Consider the following 14,721-nt stretch of genomic DNA (forward strand, 5'->3'; position numbering starts at 1 on the left):
CATTTGTTGCTGCAGCATATCCTAGCCTATTCTGACTAATGATGCCTTTTCTGAGTTATTACTAGGTTGAACTATAATTTGGTTTCAGAGGTCTGTGCCAAATTTGTGTATATAAGAACACGTGGTTCTCTTTTAATTTTGATACTGTTTTCTTTGGCTGTGCAGAAGCTTTTAATTTTGATGAGGTCCCAAAAACTATGGTACATTTACACAATGAAATTCTATGCAGCAGAAAGAAAGAAGGTGCTCCTATCCTTTGCAACAGCATGGATGGGACTGGAAAATATTATACTAAGCGAAATAAGCCAGGCAGTGAAAGACAAATACCATATGATCTCACCTTTAACAGGAACCTAAATAACAAAACAAAGAAACAAACAAAATGAAACCAAAGACACTGAAATAGAGGACAGGCTGACAGTGACCACAGGGGAGAGTAGAGGGAATTTAAGGGGACAGTGGGAAGGGTTCACAGGAACAAACTTAAAGTACACATGGCCATAAACTAAGGGGACAGTGGTAATGGAAGGGAAGTGGGGAGGGTTGGGAGGGGGGACTGGATTGGGAGTAAAAAGGAGAAAACTGTATTTGAACAATGATTGAAAAATCAGTATTTAAAAAAAAAAAAAGAACATGTGTATCACCCTGGGGAAGAGACAGAACATTGGAAAATATGGTCTGTATGGTTAATAAATATATGAAGCTAGAGAAGAAATAACCCATACCTTCAAGATGAATTAATTGCCACCACAGTGAAGAATAATATAAGATGTATTATATCCTTCCTATTACAGCCAGATAAAATAGACTATTTAGATTTCTCAAGATTGGCAAATCCATAAAAATTTGGTCTATACTTGACAGGCATGCTAACTTTCTCTTTTCAATGCCTTGGAATTCTTCATGTTCCAATATAGGAAAGGTCTCAATGAAATGCTAGTTTTTAAACACATTTTCTAAGTACATATCAATCCACATTAATTTAAGAGTTGAAAGATTTGAAATCACAGAAGGCTGTGCAGTATATTTTCAAACAATGAAACCTTAAATCCTTAATCTAAGAAACCAGAGCTTTCTGTATTTCCAAAGTGAAAAAATGTTATGTCGTAGAACCCGAATATAATATAGGAATGCAGATTACAGAAATAGAGGGCACAACCTTTCTTCCAGCTAACCAAATCTAGTAGCTTTGCTTCTGCTTCTCCACAATGCAAATTGTCTTTCAAATTTCAGTGTTGAGCAGCCTGACTCTGACCCTCAGAATGCAGAAAGTCAAAAGAAGAAGAAACATCCAACACGGAAGATTGTTTTTATTCCCATAAGGAAAAGATTACAAATGTATATAAGACAATTCCCAACAGAGATGAAAGAATCATAAATCACAAATATTTGGTTTCTTATTCTTTCCCCAGGCACACATAGCCAAGAAATGGTTGTGCATTTTGCAAACTCTTCTATACTAAGTGCATTATTATTTATACTCTTTAAATTACATGGTAATCATCTTTGAATTGAATCTACCTCCTTCCCCATATAATCTCCACATAATTAGTAGTTTGAAGGTTGCTTAAGAACTTTAACAGACCTGTGAAGAATAAATTTTCCTTAAAGAAGGAAAAATATTTATAGAAACTTTACACAGTATGAAACAAAACCCAAGAAAAGAAAATAAACATTCAGAGCACCAAAACACTGGGAAAACAAAATATAGAAATGATGGTCTGTCAAAGAATTGAAGGTTTATTTTACTTCCCCCAATTGTTCAGAGAAGTTCACTTATATCTCTGGTGCTTTTTGGACAAAGATCTTTCAGCAGAGATCTTCCTGGTGATCCTGGTGAATCTTCAATTATAGATGGTCACAGAATGATTTTTGTTGACTAAATCAATTTATTTTCCATAGCCAAAAAGAGTATGATGAGGAGACTGGTTTTAAAAATTATTTTCTGGGCTCTTTTCTATTTCAGAATCAATTAGAAATACAGTTAAATTTTTCAGACTAACTTGATTCCTAGAGAAATAAGTATCTGTTAACTCAGCTTTTGAATGAAAACTGATCTTTGGGTTTCGGACATTTAAACCAGAGAAGAGATGAGATAGGGGCATCACATAGAATAGAACCTTTCCAAATAAGTGTTGCTTTAAAAAAAATTCAAAGGCTTGTGATGGGATTGTGTTCTCCTGTAATCAGGTGGGCCCAGTCTTTACAGGGATAGTTCCTGGGAGTGTTCCAACAAGTCTGTAGTTCTAAAACTTTCCTTCAAGAAGAAAGAGACTTTCCTAGAGCATCCTTTATACCTGTCAGTTGTCTAAGCCTTGGCCACACAGTGGTATTAACAGGGTACCATGGGGCTGTCTGATCTTTTATGGGAGGGGAGAAGGGATTTTGTGGGCTAGGGTCAAATTTGTGATATGATTTGCGATTAACCCTGAATCTTCTCTATTGGGGAAGATGGACCATGCGGTATTCAATCTCATCCCCTTCTGGGGGCTTGTTCAATCGTGTATTTTTATTTGAGATTTTAGATTCTCACCAGAGAAAAACTTTACTCAGATTTTTATGGAGGAAACAGTTAGGCAAAAATGTTGCCAATCTTGAGACTGAGAAAGAATGTTAAATTACTCAAGTCTATGAATAAGATGCTCCCAGCCTTTGGATCAACCCAGTTTTCCTTATTCCTCCTATATGTAGGAATGTCAAACTATTCTTTATGTCTTCCAAGACTTTCCTATAGCTCTGCAGTCAATTTGGTGGTAATTTTCCATTGATTTGAAAGGAAGCTTCAGATGTGACCTATGATCTCAATGTCACCATAATTTAACCATCCTTAATATGGCCATTCTTTGGAACGCCAACTTTTATTGCTACAATAATTCTCACATTATTTATAAATAATAAAGTGCCATAAATACTGACCTTCAGGGCCAGCACAAGATATTTTTAATCAGGCTTTTGCCTGGTTGAGGTAAGACTCCAACTCTTTATGACATTTTATTGCAAATAGCTATGTTAAATTTTCCAGAAATGTCTTGGACATTTAGGGACACGGGTATTGTGCAGCCAGAACAGTGACACAGTACAACCTAGAAACAAGCACACTGGACCCCCACTGTGACCCAGATGTTATATGGCATTGAAAATCCTGTCGGGGTGATTTTGCACCGAAGTAAAAGAGCTACATACACTAGGGTCCTGTGTTGACAGTGGGGATTACTTTCTGGGAGGCACTAATTTGACCCTCCAGGGGAACAAAATCCATGCCAATTTTAAAGAGGTAGTACTTTATCTTATTTTTTTTCCTGTGGAACAAACGAGTTTATATCCCCATTTACAAAGGAAAACAAGCAAACAAATGAACTTAGGGTTCAAAAACATGGCTAGCTCTGATAATGGGACAAACTGAAAATGAAATAATCATGGTTGCAGGGAAACTCTATTCAGAAGCTTCTTACAAAAGGAAGTGTGCCATAGTAGGAGTGCTAGCAGGAAACAGGATTACACAAAGATGGTTGGGCTGAAGAAGTTTAATAAAGGGACTGTATTTATTAAGAATGGGCAGGTTAAGGTGACTGACAAGGATGGTTGTAGCACCCAGAGGCTAGCAAATGATAGAAAGTCATTACTGCTCTTACATGTGAAGGGGTAAAGAAAGGATGTTATTGACATCCAGTGAGACATGGTGGAGAGATTGGAGGAGGGGCCAATGTCTATGGTAGTGAAAGGGTAGAGACATCACCAGAACCATAGGGTAGAATAGGAAGTGAGCAGGGAAGAAATCCCCCACCTCTCTGTCTTCCCCTTTTAAAATCTCCTGTGAGTATCTTTCACTGGATAAATCCCAATGAGAAGGTAGGTTCAAGGGAGTCTGAATGACGTGATCCATTGGCACAGGAGCAAGGAACTCAGAGTAGGACAGAAAATGTATCAGGAAAGGTGGGAGGGCAAAAGGGGGAAGAGCCAGTGTGTGGAGGCAACCTATTATCCACCAAATGTTCTTTCTTCTGTCTTCAGCAGGATTCCATTCTGGTTTGGGGCAACAATGAGGTCTACACCAACAAAGTGCAGGGGAAAAATGAGGCCTCGTGCTTGTCAAGACACTGAGTATTTGCCACACACCCAAGTGTGCTAAGTCTTAACTGTCTAGCTTTGCTTAACATAAAATATTGAAGTTTTTCTTTACTAAGTCCCTCTTTTACACCCTTTATTCATCCCATGATTCCATTTCTCTCCCCCATACTTGCTGATTCAAATTTAGAGACTGCCTCTTTCTATACGCCAATATTTGATATCATAAAAGGGTCATCTTTACCAGATAGATATATACAAACAGGCACCAAGATTTGAATCTACTTGCATGAGATGCCAAGAGGAACAATCCAATCTCATCAGTAGAGGGGAGTTTGTTTTGTAACGAACTACCAAGTTTTACCATATTTGGCAGTAAAGAATGATGTCAATATAGCAGGTCTGCCATGATAATATCTGTCAAACATTCCATCTCTAGCAAACATGACATGTTCATGAGAGGGAAGAATGAAAGCCAGGATTTGAGTTGATGAGCAAGAGAACCTCCCAATACCTGAGGACAGGAGACTTTGAAGTAGAGGGTGGTACTGAAGGCAGGCAAATAACTTCCAACTAGGAAGAAAATAGCATAAGCAGAAGGACCTGAAGTTCCAGAACCCCCACCTACTCCCAGGTATGAGGATGTTCTCAGGAATCTACTTGGAGATGACCCATGAAGAAAAGAGATTCTTCCTAAGAGATTATGTAAGACAGATACCTACTCTTCTGGGGGTTTACAGTAGCCTAGGCATTTGTTAGTACCTGGCTTTTCTCCTTAAAGCTGTGAGATCTTGTCCAAGTTATTATACTCTTCTTCATCCAAAATATGGAGAAGATACCTAGCATATCCAGGTTGTGAGAAGTAAATATGAGAGCACGCATTAAGCATGGGACATATAGTAGGTATTCAAAAATCAAATTCCTTCTCTGCTTTTTAAAGTTTAAAATTCTGCTATTATTTTTTTCTACCACATAATTTTGATATACTCAAATAGGGGCCAACCATGTTTCCTGCTAAATTAATGTACTCTGTAGTCCTCATGTTTATGTTTGCCATTTCAAAGTTCCCTTTATAAAAATAATTAAAAGGGGAAAATATGCTCACTTAAAAGAAAATAAAAACAAGGCTCACAATATATGTCAGTGAAGGGAAACCTTCTGCTAAGGGACTTGATTTCTTAGTAGAGAGGGAACAGAGAGATCTAGAAAGAAGGGAGGGGGCAGAGAGAAGCAGCAATTTTTACAAATCTTGTGAGCTTGTCATTTTATAAGTCAAAGTGAGGACAAGAATAAGCACTATTATGGCAATTTTCAGCCTGTTTGCTATTTTGATTGCTGTGAATATACTAGGGAATGGCATCTACTTTCTGAAATGGGATGTATTTATTTTTTTTTCTTTTCTTCTTAATCTTTATTGCATTTTTTTCCATTACCATTTAGTCCCCTTATGCCCTCCTTCCCCCTGGCAACCACCACAACCACCATGCGTCCTTTCCTTTTTGCTCAATCCCCCTACTCCCCAAACGCCCCTGAAATGGTATGCATTTACATACTGATAAATAAAGCAGCAGGCAAATCTGGGGAGCCCCAAAACCAACAGGGTATTTCTCTCCAGAGGTCTGTGAAACAGTTACAGCAGATTTGGGGCCTTGTGCTACCCCTTCCTACCAATGGCAGAGCATGACCATCCTCAGGTTACATCAGCTGTGTATCAGTTTCCTATGGTTGCTGTAATGAATTACCAAAATAAATATTTATAATAATTACCACTTCCTGGCTTATAATAATACAAATTTATTATCTCATCATTCTAGCTGTCAAAGTCCAAAATGGTTTTGCAGGACTGCATTTCTTCTGGAGACTCTAGGGAAGAATTTGTTGCCTTGCCTTTTCCAGCTTCTAAAAGCTGCCTCCACTCTGGTTTCTGGCCCTGTATCATGCTGACCTCTGCCTCTGTCACCATGGGGCCGTTTCTTACCCTGATCCTCCTGCCTCCCTCTTATTAGGGTCACATTAAACCCATCTGGATGATCCAAGGTAATCTCCCATTTCAAGATCCTTAATTTAATTACAACCTTAAAGTCCCATTTGCCATGTAAATAATTTATTCACAGGTTGCAGCAGTAGGATGTAGCCATTATTCAGACAAAATCAGCAGTTTGTGTATGAAATGTATGCGTGTGAAATGTAGCATTGACCAAAAGACTAAATTTCTTTCCTGTGACAGACTTGCTGAGCCACAAACAATGCTGGCAAGCATACTATGCAGTGTGGAACTTTAAAAAAAAAAGTCTGGTTTATTAATGTTGAAACTAATTAAGGTACAAAAATATAGCATCCAAAACTATATAAGACATAGGAATAAAGCAGCCCATAAGCACCAGATTGGGGACAAAAGCTGTAAGAATACCAGATATCACATTTTCACACCACCCCTTCTCACTATCAAATCCCCAGCAGGGCATTACAGAAAAATTGCCTGTCAACAGACTGAAATGAATAGTATGTGATCCCTGGTATAATTCCCTTGGAAGTCAATTTATGCTAAATGCAGAAAGAACCAAGGAAGTGGGTAGAATGGGAGCAGGGAATGATCATGTACATTAGGAAAATTAAATTCTGCAGTTTCCAAAAGGGAATCTCATGGTTTGGTCCTCCATGACAGAAGTGCCTCCGGCTACAATTCCTAATGTGTGATTCTAGTAACTCCTTAGAAATGAAGATATCAAGCATCTACCCTATCCCACTGCAGGCTCAGGCATAGACTGGGGCCAATCACTTGGGCTTTTCAGCCTCAACCAATAGTGCTTGCTTTACCATTCACCTCAAAAGTGATCCTTGTAAAGAGGTGTGAACGTCTCAGTGCAAATTGGGATATGTTTATTTCTCTCCTAATTCCCCAATGATTGTGGAAGACATCATTGGTAGTCCACCCAACAACCATATCCCCTTCATTCCTTACTAAGAAAATCTGATTTTGCTCATATGATAAGGAAAAACTGAAATGTTTTTAAATGGACTAAAATACTATACAATGTCTTTAGTTGAAAACTGTGTATTGTTTAGAGCTCACTTTCCTGGGGTGTCTGATTTTATGTTGTGTTCTTGTCATTGTTTTTGAGCTATTTTACAACCCCATAGAGATAGAAATTAACTTGTAGAAAACTGGTAGTAAAACAATGTTTCTTGTCTATAGATATGCAAATGAATTCTGTTCCATGGAGGTTCAGTTGACTTTTCTCTTCTACAGTGGAAGAAGCTAGTTTTGCATTGATTAAATAAATTCATTTGATCAACTGTGATGATCTTATATATTTGTTTGGTGTTTGAATTCTCTTAGAAACATCTTTTCTGGTTCCCTCATTAATTAATGAGTTAAATAAAATATTTGACACCTGTTCATTTTGTATTTCTATGAGAGTCATGTTAAAACCTTTAAAAAACAATTATCCTTGAAAATGTATTCTACAACAATATATGCAGGGAACATGGGTCCCTTCCTAATTCAAGGAGGTAAACCATGATAAATCTAATCTAACCATGATAATTCTAACCCTATTCCCCTTTGCCTCTGATGGGCTGGAGGTGATCATGAGGCTACATTCTAGTCATTGAGAAACAAGGAGAAGGTTCTGAAAGAAGCTTACCTCTCTAACAAACAAAAAGCACAGAGGAGCCAGAAGTAGGGTGTGGGAAATGTCTCCTTCCCTTGCCTTTAGGTGTTGTCTTCTGAGAGCAGGATGCTTGGAAATGACAGCCACCATCATGCAGTAATAGTATCCTCACCAAAGAGCACCTCAGAGAAGCCAACTCTGAGTACTGACATTACTTACTGAATCTCTGAATCAATCAATTCAGGAACCAGTTCCTCCAGAGTTGTTATGGGGTAATCATTCCTAAACATTTAAGCCATTTCAACTGATTATTTAGTTACATGTATCTACAATCATTCTAATAAATACAGACACAGATTGAGAAAGAGAAAATGCCTAGGATATCTGACATGAAGTGAGAGGTTCTATGGTAATTCATGTGTGCTGTGGTGGGCAGAAAAGGGTGGTTGTGGTGAGCTGGACAAGAGATGGGCATTGAGACTGAGGGACACTATGGTAGCATGGGATATAATATGAAGGTAGGAATGGTGGTAGGAGAATCATAATGGAGTAGCAGTTAACAACAACAAAAAAATGTTCATTTGTCCATTATTGTGACTAAACTATCTGTAGTAGCCTCTGGTGCCAATTTTTTACCTCAGATCACATACAGCAAATCTAGACTGGGATCCAGGTCTCTAACCCCTCATTAGACATTTTCCTCAACTATCAATGACAATTAGAGATGCCACCTTGGCAGCAATCCATGTGTAATCATTATACTTTTCATTATTCCCATTTATTAAATGTTTGCCATGTCAGTAACTTTGATAAACATAGAATGTACATTATACTTACTATTTAATCTATATGACAACTCCATGATTGAACATAGTAAATTGTTGTAGTCCCAAATGCTTTTCTCCCCCCTGTGTCCATGATCTTGGAAGTCAACTCTCACAATGACTCTGGATTGGCCTAGGGGGCAGCATGCCATGTGTTCACCAGTGGGACAATAGCATGACACAGAGACTTGTAAAGCACTTAAACATTGGAGCCTGCCCTAATTTGATGCTCCCGGGAATATTGACACTATATGAATAAAACCAGAATAGCCAGCTAGTTACATGTAGTACATTCATCCCCATGACCCTGACCAACCAACACTGGGCACAAGTCACCAGACATGTAGCCATTGTAGACCACATAGCCCTCTGCCAAGCCTCTAGCTGAATATAGCCACATGCATAAGTGCAGGTGAGGCCAGCAGAAAAAATTCCAACCCAACCATTGTGATCAAGGATCACAACCATAAGCTAATAAACCATTTTTAGGTCACTAAATAATTGACAATAGTCTCACAGGTACATTGAAGTATATAATATCAAAGTCCCAATTTTATAGACAAGAAAAACTAAGACTCAGAAAAATTGCCCAAGAGCTACATCTAGGATTCAAATTCAAGTCCATCTGACTTTAGAGCCCATGCCTTTGATACTCAACCCATGTCTTTAGTGTTATCTCATGACTTTTCATCTCCCATTCTCTATTTCAACTAAATTGAATTATTTCTCCATATAGACTTCCCTGCTTGTTAAAGAGATAGGCTAGTTATTCATTCATCAAATTCATTTCTTCTTCTTTATTTTCAGTAGACTATATTTTTTAGCATTCCTTTCAGTTAAGTGTGGCCATATCACTAGGTTCTAGTTAAAGGAATAAAAGCAGAAGTGATATACCACTACCAGACTTGGCCCACAGAAATCTCTTAAGTGTTTCTTTCCATTCTCTTTCTTCTTTTACAAGCTAAACATAGGTGAGCAGAGTGACTGTGGAGGTATTACAGTTTGGTGGAGCCAAAGAACCTGGCCATTCAGTCACTACTTATCAGATATTCACTTACTAAAAAGAAGTATCTAGTTTGGACTTCATGGAAGCAAGAATTAAAATTCTCCTCTGTTAAGCCACTGAGATTTGGGATTTATATGTTATACCAGGAAATCTTACCTTATCTAGTACACTGATGTTGTATCTTTGTTCTGTGTACTCCTTCCATATCATATGTCCTTGTCTCTAATATACACATACCATTATACTCATCCATTGAGATACAACTTTTTCCATTATTCTTTCCCTGATCCTTCCAATTAGATTTGTTCTTCCTCTAAAATACTCTAATGTTGTGTCTACACACCTCTTAGATATGTGCCATGCTCTGCTTGCACTAACAGTATTTAAGTTATTTTTCTAAGCTTAAAAACACTAAGATGCATACAACTCCATGACATGAACCTTGACTTACTCATTTTTTACCCCATAGCACTCTATATAGAGCCTTATACTGAGCAGAAACAAAACATTTTATAAAAGATTTGTGCTTCTATATTCACCATGTTTTAGACTGGCATGCATAAAGCTTTACCTTTTTAGGCAGTGCCATCTTTGTTTTATTTTCTTTTCAGTTTTCCCTCTTTTTCTTGCATTTTCTTCTATTCATTTTCCCTTGCCATTCTTTAAATTGTTTCCAGTGCCATTTGATCTGTCTTACAGGCCCCTGACCAGTATTCCCAATGTGGCTCTCCTATCAATATACTGGGCATCACTGACCACTTGTGTTTTGAGGGCTTTATGGGAGATAACACAATGATTGCATCTCTCTACCTCAAACCCAAAAAAGGCCTCTGTCATTTTGGAAAAAGCTAAATAATCTACTTTTGGTTGATAAAGCATAAATTGAGTTCTGTGGAATAGAACCCATTCTAAGAACTGGCTTTATCTACTTCATTGGGGCACAGCTCCCTAATGGTAGTCATTTGAGGTTGGAAAAGCTAAACATAATAGGTCTGGGATCTCCTGAATTACTCTGAAGACTGTGACATTTAGAAACAGAACATAGAGCATTAAATCCTCCAGAAAGAGGAAGATTTTTAAATTCCTTTAGAGCATTTTATTTTTTCTTTTGGCCTTTTTAATCCCTTAAATAGAAATGAATTTAAGATAATCTGTACCCAGTAGAAACTGGGTTTTGGTTTTTAAAAATCTATACATCTAAGGCTTGTAAAAGCTTTCTGATTTTAGATCATGTTAAAAATATAAGCATAAAGAGTGAACTCTTTATTGCTACAGAACTCATAAAATTCCAATTTTGATGTGAAACCCACAGGGGTTGTTTCTCATTTATGTGCTCTCCTCTCTTCCAAACCCCATGTCACACTCTACCAGGAACTGGAGCAGGGATACTGTGAAATGGAAAATTCACAGACTAGATGACTATCAACAAGGCCATAGGACACAACGAAATGGTGCAGTCAGACCTGGTAAAAGATAGGTGGAAAGCAAGGCGGAATGCTGATAAAGAATTCAGTAAGTCGCAAGGCAGACAATGCACAGTGGAACTATTTGATAAATGGAGAAGGAATGCAGAATAGTGATTAGGAAATCATTCCACGGTTATGGTAGAGAAATCCCAAAGCCTTCAGCGAAACCATATGCAGCTGAGAAGGAAAAGAGAAGCTAGAATATTGCTGGAGGAATACATTCATTATCTATCAAAGCAAGAGCAATCTCTGAAGGTTTTCTCAGGGAAAACCAAGTTCAGAAATTGTATCCTCTTTTTTCCTCTTTCTTGCTTTGTTTCTTCATCACTCCTGCTTTCTTTAATAGCAGCCAGTCCAAAGCACTTCTGTGATGAAGAATACACTGCAGTGAAAGTGCTGTCATCAGGGTTGATTGTAATTCCACCTCTGCTATTTAATCACCTGCTTGGTGACCTGGGCCAATATTTTCATCTCTCTGGGCCTCAGTTTTCCAAGGAGTTGGGTTGGCTGATCCCTAGAGTCCTTCCTGGTTCTCAAGTTCTTTGATTCTCTGATTCCTGACTTCAAAGTCTTTTTCTACCCTAATTTACATTTTTTTAGTGTTTGTTTATCATAGGTGCAGCCCAGATGAATTTCTCAGGTCTGCCAGCACCTAGAATTCATCACCCAATAGGCAAAGCTTACTCAGGAGTTAGGAATCAATGAAGACCTACTGCTCTAAGTGGGCTAAGTTGAGAAGAGCTGAAATGCCTTTTTTAGAATGTCTGACTTGCCCCTTAGTGAGCTGAAGTCTCAAAGCTCTTAAGGTTGCTTAGACACTGAAGATTTAAGAAGGATAACAATTATATGGGAGACTCAGAATTGATAAATTATTGCTTTCACTAAGCATATCTCAAAACCAGCTCAATTTGGTGTTTATATCTGTAAGAAAAGCACATCTGTGGTTAGGGTGGAACCAGGAGAGGTTGGCTGCCAATCTCTTCAGAAAATTTTGGATGGAATTTTCCTGGTTTATTTACCATGGTCCACAGAGAGACCTGAAGTCTGTGTACTTGAAAATTTGATTTGGCGGCACACCTAGAGTATATCTAAGTATCTGATGGATTTTTACCTAGGTTCCCAGAGATTACTCCATGAACTGGATATCAATTTTATTAATTTATAGAAATATAAATATTCTGGCCATATAGGTGGTGTGACTGGTATATTGTTTCCCACCAAATTTCCATTTGAGTTTGTTTGGTGAACAAAGAACCATAATAAAGGAATAAACTTAAGAGGAGTTAATCAACTGAAAAAAAGTTTGAGAAGTTCTTTCCTGGCACAGGAATAGCCCTGCCAAAGGGAATATAACACATGTTCCTTGACACTGACAGATCTAAAACTTCTGCTCTTGACTGTGTGTGAGTGGCCCCAGTGACCTACACATGGCTAGAGGTCTGGTGAACAGGAGTGTAGATGTTTCTGCAAGGCACTTCCGCTCTGATTTCCCACACGTAATGTGCATACCATTTGTGGTATGCACAATCATTTAGAAGATAAAATCCATGATTATGGTGGCATATATTTGTGGGTGAGGATTTAAATCACCCTAAATTTAAATTGTAAATACAATATTTTAGCTCACATAAAGCAAAAGACTAAAGCAGGTTTTGTATGCATAGGTAATGGGGGGTGAAATTTGTAGGGGTTAAGGTGGGGAAGGGAAGCTCCTAGGGGCAGGAAAGGAGCTTCTTTGGAACAGTGCTTATCAACAGCCTGAGGATCTTGTTAATGTTCTGATTGAGTAGGTCTAGGGGTGGGCTGGGGTTTTGGTTTATAACAAGCTGCCAGAAGTTGTTCTGGCTCAGGAACTGAGCCTTGGGTAGGATGAAAGGTTTTAGAACCTTTTCATTCCATCAGAATAGAAATGGCCTCCAGGTGAATTGGAGGTAAAGAATTGTATGATATTTAATTAAAATATCATACTTAACTTAATAATTAATTTACAGTAATATTATAATTTTAAATATGACAATGGATTTATACCTGTGGTAGAGGTGTTGTTTCACTTATATCTAAATCATTTTAGCAAAAAATAAAATGACTTGTTTTCAAGATAAATATTAAGTAATAGGATGGGTGTACACTATACTGGCAAAAACCACGACATATGTTCACAACCTACTTATTGGACATGTGCATTTGGAGAGTAAACCTACACCCATTACTAAGGTCATTCTCACCGTGACCAGTACAGCTCAGTTGGTTAAATGTCATCCTGCAAAGCCACAGGTCACTGGTTCAATTCCTGGTCAGGGCACACACCTGGGTTATGGGTTCAGTCCCCTGTTGGGGTGCATATGAAAGACAACTGATCAATATTTATCTCTCATATCCATGTTTCCTTCTTTTTCTCCTTCTTTTTCCCTCTCTCTGAAATAAATCAATAAACTCTTAAGAAAAAAAAAGATCATTCTCATTTTAAAGCAGGATCTCATTTAAACTTTATAACATTACGAAGCTGATAAATTTAGTCTTCATTTTAGAGATGAGAATATTGGTGAGGATTTGGGAATGTCTCAAAGATATTGTCTAATAAACTCGACATACATTCACTGAAACACATCCCCTTCTTCCTGGGCACAGCTGTCTTTGAGCACTCCTTTTCCTGAATGTTTGTGGTAAAGCAATCCCATTTGTTTTGGTTCAGATGCATTAATACTATCAAAAGAATATTCTCTCTATTCTAGAAATTACTGTACATCTTCAAGATGACTTTACTTCTGCCTTTATTCATTAAGTGTTGATTTTATCACTGAACACTCAAGGTACATTTGTATTTTTAATTTATTGTGGAAAAACTCACCATGTCTTCCAAGTACTGGTTATTTTCATCCTACCTAAATCAGTTGCTTATCTAAGGATAAGTAACTGATTACTGATGGCAAAACTCCAAGCAAACTTTTGCACTTGCAATCCTCAGTGGATAATAATAACCTATCACAACAATATCCATTATAATGACCACTTTATGCTTTCCCTTTGTAATAAAATCTTGTTGCTGAGCTGAGGCTTTGCACGCAATAAGAGAAGATTGGCTCTTAAGAATTGAAGTCATCAATAAGTTTGATCTTATGGTCTTGGAAACCTTGGGGTGACTTACTTTAATTGGGAAAGAGGTGCTGCTGACATAAATCCAAACAAACTTACTGAGAGGCAAATCATTAAAATAACCTGAGTGCTTATATCTACAAACAAAAGAAACTAGGTACAAATAATTCTGCACTAAAAGGTAATAAACATTTGAGAGAACTTGCAAAAAGCAGAGATGACAGAAACAACTTGTCTAAAAGATAGAACTGGCAAGTTTATTAAAGAAAAAAATGGTGAAGAAATCAACAGCAAAATAGAAACTAAGGATGAAATAAAGATAAAAACAAAAGCGGTCATTTGCTTTTTCTCAAGTGCTTTTATTAATCTTTTGTGTTTGGTGTATTGAATCTAGACTGCAGCTGACTTTCAGATTATATTGCTGAAGTAATAAAATGGCATACATCTCTCTGGGCAAGTTTGTTCATCTATTAGACTTACCAATAAAAGTGACTAGTATGGTAGCAGTAAAATGGAAAATATATTTAAGAGATGATAAAAGAATTAGAATCTAATACCATTTTTGGCACTACCTAATTGTACTAAAATATGTGAGTGATTCAATATGCATGTATATATAGTATATGTATATTATATATAGTTAAATGTATATA

This window comes from Phyllostomus discolor, chromosome 3 (genome assembly GCF_004126475.2).
Source record: "Phyllostomus discolor isolate MPI-MPIP mPhyDis1 chromosome 3, mPhyDis1.pri.v3, whole genome shotgun sequence".
NCBI classification, from domain to species: Eukaryota; Metazoa; Chordata; class Mammalia; order Chiroptera; family Phyllostomidae; genus Phyllostomus; species Phyllostomus discolor.